Source organism: Lactuca sativa, chromosome 8, assembly GCF_002870075.4.
Source record: "Lactuca sativa cultivar Salinas chromosome 8, Lsat_Salinas_v11, whole genome shotgun sequence".
In the NCBI taxonomy this organism is placed as follows: Eukaryota; Viridiplantae; Streptophyta; class Magnoliopsida; order Asterales; family Asteraceae; genus Lactuca; species Lactuca sativa.
Window position 1 is genome coordinate 179126956 of NC_056630.2, and position 12758 is coordinate 179139713.

The following is a 12758-nucleotide window of genomic DNA, read 5'->3' on the forward strand; positions in this document are numbered from 1 at the left end:
GCAAAAGACTGGTCTAGTATCATGTCTTTATGAATCGTGTCCCATATGATTCAGATATAGGATCGATTGCATGTGCTATCATATTCATTTGTTCTAAATTTTTCCAAATGCCCAGAGCATTAAGAGGGAAAAAGTACTAGAACTAGATATGACTAATTTAATTAAGCAATTATTAAGGACAATCTAAGGTTTACCAAAGATTGGTTGCTCAGGGAAAGTTGAAAGTATAGTGTTAATTTTGGAAGGACCATATTGACATATTTTGAATAGAGTCAAGTCTTGTTCAGGAGTGATAGTCAAAAAGGGAATATGGAAATGTTCCCATAGGTGGAAGTTATTCATTAAATCTGTGTAAGATTAGGAAACTTAATGCAAGAAGAATGTTCAAAACAATAAACTTTGAATATGAGACTTCGTTTCCATGGAGTTGATCTCCATTGGAATACTCTGTAATGTCTGTTGACAGGTCTTTGTGACTTTGTGCATAATCATTACAAGTGGACCAATGCATATAAGTTTAGAATCTAACAGATCTAGGTAAATGGCAGGAATTTGGAATTCTTGCATTTGCGGTAAGGATTTAGGATTGTGAAATGAGTATCATTGGAATTATGTTTAATCGATCTATTTCACAGAGTAAAGATCATAGACAAACTTAGTGTGCATGGCATGACTAGTGTTTAGAAAAAAACCATAGTGTACATGCTTGGAACATGGGACAACTATTGTTTTAATTCAAGTATAAAGTTGATAGTTTGAAACAGTGTGCAATGAATAATGTGTAATCAATATGGTGATAAATAAAAGATGTTCTATTTATATTCAGAAGTTCTGAGACCATATTTGATGCGACTATTCTTGTGTTTCACTTTGAATGTTTTGACTTCTAGAATAAGTAGGTCATTCTTCCCGAATGACTAAGTTATTCAAACCATCCACAGTCGGTCATATGTTGGAAGTAGATATGAATCAAGTCTGTCATGAAGTTGGATTGTAGATGTCCGACGTATGAGACATAGCACGAGTTGCTGCAACATTCATGAGTGCTCATAAGTTCTGAGTATTGGATTCAACCCACGCCCACTGGTATCACTTCATGGAATTTACCTCGATTAATAGTGATATGGTAATATCATATAAGTCTTCAAACCTAGAGATATGACTTGTTGCCTATGAGTTGGTTATACATTGATTGTACGAAAACGCATTGGTAAGTCGATGTTATAAAACGTGCCTTTGTGTATGATTCAACAAGTAGTAGAACAAGCATATGAGTCGAAGTTTATCTGTTCCTTCTTGGATTAGAAGCGATATCTAGGCCCCTTGATGATTTTGTGTTGACCCATGTACCGGGCCCGGTCAGAACTAAGTTGATGTGTTCAATTAAGTTCTATGTCAAACAAATCGGAAATTGGGAAACAAATTGTTGGACAATAAGTAAGACATTGTTCCATGTATTTGTCCGGCTGATATCGAGAATAGAGGATTATATGATCACTTATCTTAAATCATGTATCATCATCATCTCAGTTCCGCGAGACCTTGAAAGAGCTATGATTGCTTATCGGTTCCTGAAGTTATTTTTTGAAATATAATTATTAGACTTATCCAAGTGGGAGACTTTTAGATTACGTGTCTAAGTTCATAAATATTTATGGGATGTACTTGACCCGGTTAGCATGGTCCATTTGGGTTGCATGGCATTTCAACACTTGGATAGACTAAATGATAGAAAGGACACTTAAGGATTATTAATATATTATAATTTTTAATATATTAATAATATTATTTAATTAGTATTGATCAAATAATTAATTTGGATTTAATTAAGTGATTAAAAAGAGACTAATTCAATATATGGGGTTGATTGTGTAAATAATCTATTCTTATATAGTGCGCCAATGATCAATGGTTTGTATGGATTGGGCTAAAACCCATAAGGTGCTCCATGGATAATCCATGGAGGTTACAAACCCATGGATCATGGAATATGAAAAGCCATGACAATTAGGGTTTACATGGTGTAACCCTACTTGTGCCACAACTATATAAAGACCCCTAGTCTAGCAAAATCGGCACTACTTGTACAAGATAGAGGGCTAGCCAATTCTGAGGTGTAAGTGAACTTCTCTTAAGTCTATTCCAAGAGTTTTAGTGTTGTGTGAGACATTTGAGGTGTCACACTTTAGGTGCTAGGCTCACAAGGTTCTCAAGGAATCCAAGCAACTAAAAGTGTGTATTTGTTACTCACTTTTATGTTTAAAAGTTCCCCATGTATGCTAGATAGGTTATGAACCTTGGAAAAATAAATTTGCATGTATCATAGAAAAACATAGATCCAAGGTTTCTAGGGTTTCATGTACACCATAGGAGTGTTAGAATGCTCAAAACCCTTCACTCTAGTCATCTCCAAATCTCATACCGACACACCCCCGGATATCCCAACTATCCCGAATTAGTCACGACTCTCAACCTGGAAATATTGAACTATCACACAACTCGTAACCAACATTCGATCGTGTGGATCATCATAGAAACAAGAGACTTCACTCTAACATTCGATACACAACGTAGGCAATAAGGGCCGCCACCCCGATATACTCCTCTTGATCACCTAGAACTGCTGCTAAATAGTATGTCTTACTCAAGTAAAGAATCTCCTTGTCCTCTTCCATCTCAGTCGCCACTAATGACTCTCTCATGGTATAAGAAAATACCTCGCAGCAGACATACTACCCAATTACTCTGGTGAAAAGGTCGCAACCATATGCTACCCCATGGGGTTATCTCCAAACTCTGAAACCGGAACCTCGTCATCTCCTTTACTTCTCACACGGGAATAGTGCAACTCTTGTCACATAAAGTGACATCTTACTATCGGCCGATTGATCAACTTAAGCCGCAATCCTCCATAAAGCACCATCTCTACTCATCCCTGAGTCTTGCAACTCCAACTGGCATCTAACCAGTAACATCTCTCAGAAACTAATTAGTTTCCCTCTCAAGGTACGCTCCATTGAAGTTTGTCCGACATGGCCCTCTGGCCCCACACACCATCTTATCAGTTCTCAGTCTAAACGATCACAACGGGACAACTGGTAAAGTCAGAAGCATTATTTGTTACGAATCATGGTACTCGAACCATGTTATCTCTTCTCAATCTGTTACGAATCATGGTACTCGAACCATGTTATCTCCCCTCAATCTCTTACGAAACATGGTACTCCAATCGTGTTATCACTTCTCAATCTACTATGAGTCATGGTACTCGAACCATGTTATCTCCCCTCAATCGGCTACAAATCATGGTACTCGAACCATGTTATCACTTCTCAATCTACTACGAATCATGGTACTCAAACTATGTTATATTCCCTCAATCGGCTACGAATCATGGTACTCAAAACATGTTATCTCCCCTCCATCTACTACTTAGAACCTCTGGAATTCTCCTTGTTTCGAGTATGGGTCCTCTACTTTCAGTAGTACGGGCCCATATTACCTGCCACATCTACCCATACTTTACACACGGATCGTCCCAGATTTCCTAAGTAGCTGCTCAACCTTCCCGATCACTAATCCCGTTATACGTGGTCGCTATCCAGGGAATTCTCCTCATCAGCATACTCATCTGACTAAAGTCACTCCCTAGGCTCTTCCTAGGTTCTCACACTTCTCTGCCATCAACTGATGAAGAACTCCTTATGATGCCAACCATCTACCTCCTGAATATCGTCATATTCACTTAGTAGCTGACTCCCATCATCAAGAGTTCCATAAAGCATGAAGCAAGCAACATTCAAGCATCGAATAACCTCTGTCGGCACATAACGCTACTTAGGCATACAATTCCCCTTGCTCTATTCACAAATCAAAAGGCATCACTAAACTCATGCTATCTTACCTCTCGTGGAATCTAACTACTCTTCCCAGTAGACTCCTTAAATGCTCATCTAGGTATCTCTCCTAGATTACCCCGCTACTCAAAACTCTCTCCAGGTGATTCTTGCTAGATACTCTTACTCAGCACATACTCAAGGCACATAACAAATCGCAGCAACTCCTAGGCTAAGGCATCACAAATCAGGAAACTCTATTCCTAAAATATTAAATACCTAGCCTATCCTCTAGCATGCATAACTAACATCTCATAAATATCTCATAACACAAAAGTAAGGGTATTTTGGGAAATCGCCGTTCGGGCTCTGGCTAGTTGTACACACTGCTCTAACTCGTTTTCTCTTAAATCTTGAGTTTGAGTCCAAACACACCCGGAGGTTCATCCCAATCCCTTGAACCAAGGCTCTGATACCAACTTGTAACACCGTAAATTTTCAAACAAAATTTTCATTTTAAAATCACATAATTCTCATAACACATTTCACAGAAATCTCAATTATCGAATTAACAAAACACAAGCTCCATTATTATTTGATTAATAATCCAGGATCCTTAAAACATAACTCTTTCTCTCATGTGTACAATCAAGTTGGCGCCTTCCCATAATCCTGAGAAGTGCCTGAAACACATATCACATAACACGGTAAGCACGAAGCTTAGTGACTTCCCCAAAATACCACACACAACTCATTAGCCACTCAAGGCTATAACTCAATAAGACCCTCCGGTCAATGTGTCTCAGTGGAGACCCTCTGGTCCCACAGCTTAGGGTTGACCCTCCGGTCCTAACTCAGTAGCTCAGAATAATTTCATAGCACAAATCACAAAGACATAATGCAGGATATCACAATATTCAATATAAGAACATAGACCCTCCGGTCACATAACTCAAATTACCACACTAGGTAAGTATAGTGAGAAGACTCACTTCGTAAGCAAGCAAGCAAATAACCTTGAACACGAATCCCGAACTAGCCTTCGCCTAACACATAGGATAAATATCCCTAATTAATACTCTATTCATGACTCTAAATAACCAAAGGTTATTCTTTCTCTCTCTATCTCTTGAATTGGGTAAAAGACCATTTTACCCCTCCAAGGTCTCCATTTCTCATGTTTGACCAAACCCTAAAGTCAATAGAAGTCAAATTTGAGTCAACAATCAATGTTCGCCCTACTCGTCGAGTGCACTTATGAAACTCATCGAGTCCCCTCGTTTCCCCAGAAGTCTCATGAAAGTCCAGCTCAGCTCGTCGAGTTGACCCCCAACTCGCCGAGTTACCGCATGATACAGCTCATCGGGACAAACCCTAATCAATTAGTCGAGTCAACTTAGGGACTCGGCGAGTCCCTTCAGTCTATTTTCTAATTCATACCTTTTAAGGAAAATCCACCACTCCAAAGTCTGGATCTAGCCTCCTAAGACTCGATTGTCACATAAAGCTTCGATCTTTACATTCATGCATGGCATATTTTCTCCTTAATGCCAATGCATGTTCTAACAAAGGTGTTAAGCACAAGGATCCTCTTATGGCTGAATAAAGTTAGGACCTTTGGACTCTAGGGACCTCACAGGGTCCAAATCTAAAGTCTAGACCTCTTGATAACTCCATACACTCAAAGTCCCAATAAAAAGGTGGTAAAAGCCCTAAACTTCCAAAATCATGAGATCTAACTAATAAGATGAGAAAGGTGTAGCCATTTTACCTTCCATAGAAGCTTTGGATGAAATAGAAATAGATCCAACAGTTTCTCCTCGTTCCTTGCTGGATAATCTCCTTTTCTTTTCAAAAGATGCACTAGAAAACTCAAAGATTAGCTCTAAAAACTCTCTTGGCTCACTACAACGCTTAGGGTTTCACACAGGGGGTTTGGGCAGCTGGTGAGGTGCAAATGAGGACATAAGTTCTCTTAACTAGGCCCCCAACCCCGAGGATTTAGGGTTTCATCTCACAGTGCCAACTCAACACGTCGGCTCTCTGACTCGTCGAGTTGGTTACTAAACCCACGTGGCCAATTTGACTCTACTCGACGAGTTGGGCACACCACTCGTCGAGTCGCTCAGTAAACCCCAAGAATAGATATATATAAATTTTATACCTGGGAGTCGGTATGTTACACATAAGCACAAAGCTTAGTGAGTTCCCCAGAATACCACATACCATACATACAGTTGGTCCCAACTTTGGGGTATATTCTTATCCAAAATACAATAATGTGCCAAACCATGGGTATATTTCAACCCAATCATACAATAATAAGCTGAACTCTGGGGCCCAACCCTGGGGTTTCTGTCAACCCGAACATGCAATAATGTGCCTAGTCTTGGGGTTTATTTGAACCTAAGCATGCAATAATGTGCCTAAACCTGGGGTATATTTCAACCCAATCATACATGCAAGAGTCCCAAAGACAATTAGCATACAACACAATCTAGTGGGCCGATACTGGTGCCTTCGAACCACAAGTACATTGACAAGACTCACCACAATCGATAGCCGAATAAAACTCACACTCGAGTTGTTGCACAAAAGCTCCTCACGCTAAACATATCCAAAATAACACTAATTAGCAATTAATGTAATAATCCATAATTAAGGGTCCTTAACATACTCTCTCTCTCTCTCTCTTTCGCTCTCTCTCTATGGTAAATGACCAACTTACCCCTTTATGGCTAGGACCCACCCCTCTTGACCTAACATCCAATATGACCAAAGTCAAACCAAGTCAACGATTCAAACCCAAAAAGTCAAATTCAACGGTTAACAACCCTAATATAGAGTCTCACGTCGTGACCAGCCCTTGGTCACGCCGTGATAGTTCACTCGGTCAGGTTCTAGCAACTTGTTCCTGACTCAACCAACTCAACCATGGATTTCACACTGGACTAACCTCACGACATGACTATCACTTAATCATGTCGTGAGTCCCAAAAACCCATCAGTATATGGGCTTTTTCATTTTCATATCGTGATACCTTATGTCTTATGTCGTGACTATGGTTTGAAGCCAAAATCCAAGGTTTTAAGTCCTTAATCTATTAATTCTTCAAATCCAACTCTTCCAGAAGCTTAAGGGGACCCTAAAGGTCCATAAAAATGTTTACTTTATCGACATGCATGCTCCATGAATGTCCCCAATCCATTCTAAGTCAAAAGTAGAAATATAGCACCAAATTCTCATGCACGACTCTAATACTTCACCAACTTCTAGATCTGGACATTATGATGCTCAAAGGGCCCTTAGAATCCATAAAGTTGCTAACTTTATGGATCTTCTTCACTCAAGCTTGCTTATTCATGAAGTAATGTAACAAAAACCTAGATCTAGCCATATTATGAAATAAATTTTGAGCCTTTGGTACTTTCAAAAGTCCAACAGGAGGAAGAGATGATGATGATGATGATGATTCTTGGCAATTCTACCACTAGAAAAATTCTATGTTCTTCCTCTTCAAGCTAAAAAATGTACCAATATGGCTAGGGATCTCTAAGAAGGAAGATATGAGGGTTTATGGAGGTTGAATAGTAAAGGAGGCGGAGGATGAGCAATCCTAGCCCCCTCATTCCATTAAATCTTCGAAAAATTAGGGTTTTGGTAATCAGACAGTTCTCACATCGTCACTAATATTATCACATGTCCTGAGACTCAAAAATGCGAGTCAGCATGTCAACGCCGACTCAAGACGTTGCTGGGCATAACTTACATCGTGACCCATTTCCAAAAGGTTAAAATCCTGGAAATTTAGTACCTTAAAGATATAAATGTTACAGTTCTCTTCTTATAATGGTCCATCTAAGGAATCAGCAACCTGAGATGCACTGTGCAGATGATGGTCTAATCATCATAAATTCTTGCCTTACCGAACATACAATAATAGTACTAAGGAGAGGTCATTAGTCATATCAGTTTTTTATAGATGATTCGTTAGTAGAATGGAGTATTGTACGGCCTGAATGTTGTCAGAGTCATTAGCTATGTATTCGTTACTTGTACTCAATGCTTACTTCTTCGTCTGGGCTCGCTCTCCTGACCTTGTTTCCTTCTATTGGTCCGGTTTAATAGCCTCAGCGTAAATGGTTTGGAAGACCATACATCGAAATTTTGGTCCGGATGTACACACCTCGACAATTAGGTATATACCTCATTAGTACATAAGGCATTTCTTCCTAAAGTATTCCAAGGCATATTATATCAAGGTATTTATGCTATATAATAATTTCTTATTTAGCACATAATGTTATTTAATGCATCTATCCTAAATTATTCTAGTGTGTGTGTGTGTCTATTTATGTATACAACCTACGATGTTCTAAACACCTATCTCATCATCATTGCTTAACATTATAAGTTTAACTCTAGAAATAAATCCTTATTCCTAGTTCTCTTTAACTAATGCTCTCATACCAACTATGACATCCTCTAATTTTTAGAACCAATTAAAACTTTCCTTCACTACTAGAAAAAACAACATTTTACGAAGCGTAATGCGTGTCAAGGAAGGCTCTGTCATAACGAGAGACGACACGCTTTTGTGCGTCGTCTATTTACGACGCACGTCTACGATGCGCAATGCATCTTAAGGAAGGCCCTGTCATAAAGAAGATAACACGCTTTCGCGTGTCATAAAACGATGCACATTTACGACTTGCATTGTGTATCATTAATGCCCATGTCATAAAGAAATACGACACACATTTTTGCGTGTCATAAAGTTTAAATGTTTTAAAAAATATATATATTTTTGTAATTTTACTAATTTTCAAATTACATCACACATTTATTGTCTCATAATATAAAATAAAATTTCATACACAAAAAATAAAATAAATTACACAAAGTATAATATGTCATACAAATAATCATTCAAATGTTAAACAAAAATAATACATTTCTAACATGGGTTATACATTCCTATAAAACTACCAACCATCGGTGACCTTGATCTAGATCGAGGTCAACTTGGATCGATGGTGATGATTGGATTTTAGATACACGACATGATTACTGACCTAAGACCTTGTGCAACCATGCACCACACGTTCTCAAGGACTAGTATACTTCCTCCTTGCCATCCAATAGCTTTCATTAACAATAGAACCAATGCATAGTATGATTTCTCATGCATGTTGTTGACATTTCTTGAAAAATATTAGAAAAGAAATATATGATCTTATGATCTTAATATACCTTCGCATCATCAGATGCATCTTGTAAGGACCTAAATATATGAGGGAAAAACTAATTATTTCACCTCTGTGATAGGGGTGTCAACAACCCTGTTAGGCCCATACTTGTGTAACAATCTTTTTGTAATCTATCTAAGCATAACCAAATCCAATATTATAAGACCAAAACACACAAAAACTTGATAGATCAAGTGGAATGCTTTTAAAATTCTAACCTTGTATGCACCCTAGTATTCTCTGACATGCACATCACAAAAAAGATGATGCTTATAGCAAAAGACTATCTAGATATATAATGATAAACACAGTACTAGCTAGTTACCTCTTCACCCATGATAAAGACACTGGAATCAGCAGCCATTTCCTCAACAAGAGCAGATTCTAAAGCATCTCTTACTGTCATCTGCAAAAACTACTAGTTTTAAAATCCCCTTTTGGTTTAATATGATTGATATGTAAAATCATAAGAATCCATATTACATCTTTGGTTATGACAAGAAATGTCTCATGGCTGATGTGATAGGGCTTAATCTATTTAGGGCTAAAACCTAAGAAAAAAGTCGAACCTGGTAAAAGATTATGAGCTTGGCTTCGATTTGAGGTTAAGTGGTCTAATGAAAGATTACAAGAAATGATGTCTTAACATTATATCCAAAGGCCTTTGTAATGACTGCAAAAACTGTGGTCTTAATAACTATAACCAGAATAACAGATGCTACTAATATATCCACATGTGTCCACAAGAACTATACATGTATAAGCATCCCAATGCTTGATAGAAATAGAGCTGTAAATAAGTTTCAAATTGTCCACCTACAACAAATATGTTTATGTGTGTCATTACTCATTATTATAAGTCCCAACAAAAATCATATACTAAGCTTGCATTGAATGGATAGATTACCTAATCTAAAGTATGTTGTGCAAAATCAATTGTAGAAATCATAACACCAGCCACAAAAGACCCCAACTCAAGACTTAGACCTAATTTATCTCTACACTAATAAAGATTAAAATACATTTGTTTTAATAATGACAAAAAAAACATTGGTAATATGACGAGATCATTTTATTTAACCTACCCAAGCGGATAACAAGCAAAAAGCAACTGCAACTAACTGGTAGAGTTCATTTGTCTAAATCATAAAAATAAATAAAGGGAATTAAGAAAAAAAAATCTTTAGTTAACTTAAGAATTAAAAAGAAAATTGAAAATAGGTATAACAACTTACTTGAGATGACAGTTGCACCATCAACCTCTGTAAATGCTCAAAGAAGTTTTATAACAATAGAAGACATGAAGATTCCTTAACTTTCAAGAAGTTTGAACAGCAAGCCTCTGTAAATGCTCAAACAAGACTTGAAGGTTGACATCATCAGTGAAGATGACATCCATTCTAGCTTTAGCCACTTCATTGTTATATGTTGCTGATGGATTCAACTTAGCCAATAAGAATTTCGCCTGTTTTTCACATATTTTTGTGACCAAAATTGAAAAAATCAGTTACATTCAAAAACCAATAATGTAATTTACTCTATAATTAATGAATATTGTAAAATTTGTTATTTGGAATGCAAGGGTAAAATGGTCATTTAGTCTCGTTCAAACGGTTTATTTAGTCTAGAAAAGAAACAAACCTTATGTATACAACAACACTTTATCTGTAATTTAATTTACTCGATAACTAATCAATATTGTGAAATTTGTTATTTGGAATGCTAGGGTAAAATGGTCATTTACCTGAGAACCGTGTTGATCACACACCACCAATCGTGGGACAGGAAACCTCTTACGTATTATCAGTTATGCATCATCATGTGGAGCTTGTTAACAACCGAGCAAATGCCTACAAAATATAAAAAAAAATATTAATCTGATGGTTTTTTTTAATTATAAAAAGGAAAAGTGAAATGACGAAAAAGTACTTGATGTTCAGGCTGATGTTGGTAGCCATTGTTTCTCCATTGAGCAATTGTCTTGCCATGAAAAACAACTACACTAAAATAAGAATCTAACAACAAGATTCTATCAGTTGAAATTGGTGCCACATCAAGCAATGCAGGAGAAGGAAGAGAGTTAAATGAATATGAAATTAATGAAGGCTGAAACATCACAGTTGCATTTGTTATGCTTTCTCTATTTAACATCATCCGAAAATAAGCAGTTTCATCTGGACTATTATTAAACACCTGCCAACATTTCATAAAATTAAAAACATATAACAAAAGGATAATTCGGTAAATTAACAACTTTTAACCTGAACAAACTGTGATCTTTGAAGATTGAACATGAAATAAGGGAAGAATGAGAAACTAGGGTTTAAAGAAAATGAAGAAGGGTCGTCTTATCTATAAGGAGTGGTAACACTCCTAACACTTTATTTTTTTCTTTTTCAAATTTAATTAAATTACTTTATTTCAATACACAAACATTTTTTATGTAAAAATATTAAACATATTTTTTAAACCACAAAAAATTAATATAATATAAATCGATGCAAGGGAAAAACAGTAATTTGGTAAAACAAATCGATGGCTAGACTACAAGAGAGTCTCATCTGGAGGGTTGCTCCATCATGATCTCGTGGGGAGCTCAAAGCCCTCGAGGTGTTAAACCTTGCAGAAAACAAATCGGCTACGAATTACTTACATCCTCTATTCAAGAGGTGGAAGAAGTCAAGATCAAGAGGTTAAACTGTGCAGAAAACAAACTATGATTCATAAGAACTAATGAATTACAAAACAACATCAATTAAATCGATGATATGGAAAAAGTTACCTTAATTGCATAATTGTATTTGCAGTTGTCTTCAAAAGGGTCAAACTGGGATGGGATCGACTTTAATTTCTTGGGTAACTTGAGTGGTGATCCTACATTCTCCATACAAATGTACTCAGTCAAGGAAAAGGCAACAATGAACAACAATTCTATCTATGGTTCGACCCAACTATTGATTTCCACAGCTATTTCATCCTTTGGGACCCTCAATGCATTATGTAAGTATCATCAGCCCATGGGAATACACTCTAGCTAATGGAATGCTGACGATTGGGTGACCAGGGGTGGGTTGGTGAAAACCGATTGGACTCAAGCTCCCTTTACGGCTTCCTACAAAAACTTTAGGGTCGATGCTTGTGTCGTTTCTTCTGGGAAATCATCATGCGGTGGATCTGCGTCTTCCGGTGGAAATCAGGCTTGGATATCTGAGGAGTTAGATAACACAAAGCAGGAAAAGCTAAGATGGGCACAGAAGAATTACATGATCTATAATTACTGCTCAGATTCCAAAAGATTTCCTCAAGGGTTTCCTCTAGAATGCAAATTGGAACCCTACAATCGAGAAAACGGTGAGAACTTTAAGGTTTTTTGGATAAGGAGACTTGTCAGAGATGGAGACACCGTGGATGGGAGGAAGGAGGGTTCTAGAGAGCGATTGTAGAGGGAGATTAAATCTATTTCTCTCTCTTCTCGTTATGGTGTTGGCGAGCTATTGTTGGCGACCCTTTTGGCGTAAGCCAAGGGGCAGTGTTTAGCGCCCTTGACGACCGTTGGCGACCTCCGTAGCGAGGCCCACTCCCTGTAGCCTAAGAGAAGAATCAAACCTGCTTCTGCGTCAATCGAACGTAGGGCTTGTAAGAAGGGATTTTCGACTGGTGAAAACAAGGGAG

General features: G+C 37.5%; 2 pseudogenes; one reads left to right on the top strand and one right to left on the bottom strand.

Annotated features, from left to right (window-relative positions):
* Nucleotides 1–10404: 10404 nt before the first annotated feature.
* LOC111885784 (uncharacterized) lies at nucleotides 10405–11522 on the bottom strand (annotated as a pseudogene).
* Nucleotides 11523–11584: 62 nt separating this feature from the next.
* LOC111885785 (probable xyloglucan endotransglucosylase/hydrolase protein 23) lies at nucleotides 11585–12529 on the top strand (annotated as a pseudogene).
* The last annotated feature ends 229 nt before the right edge of the window (nucleotides 12530–12758 follow it).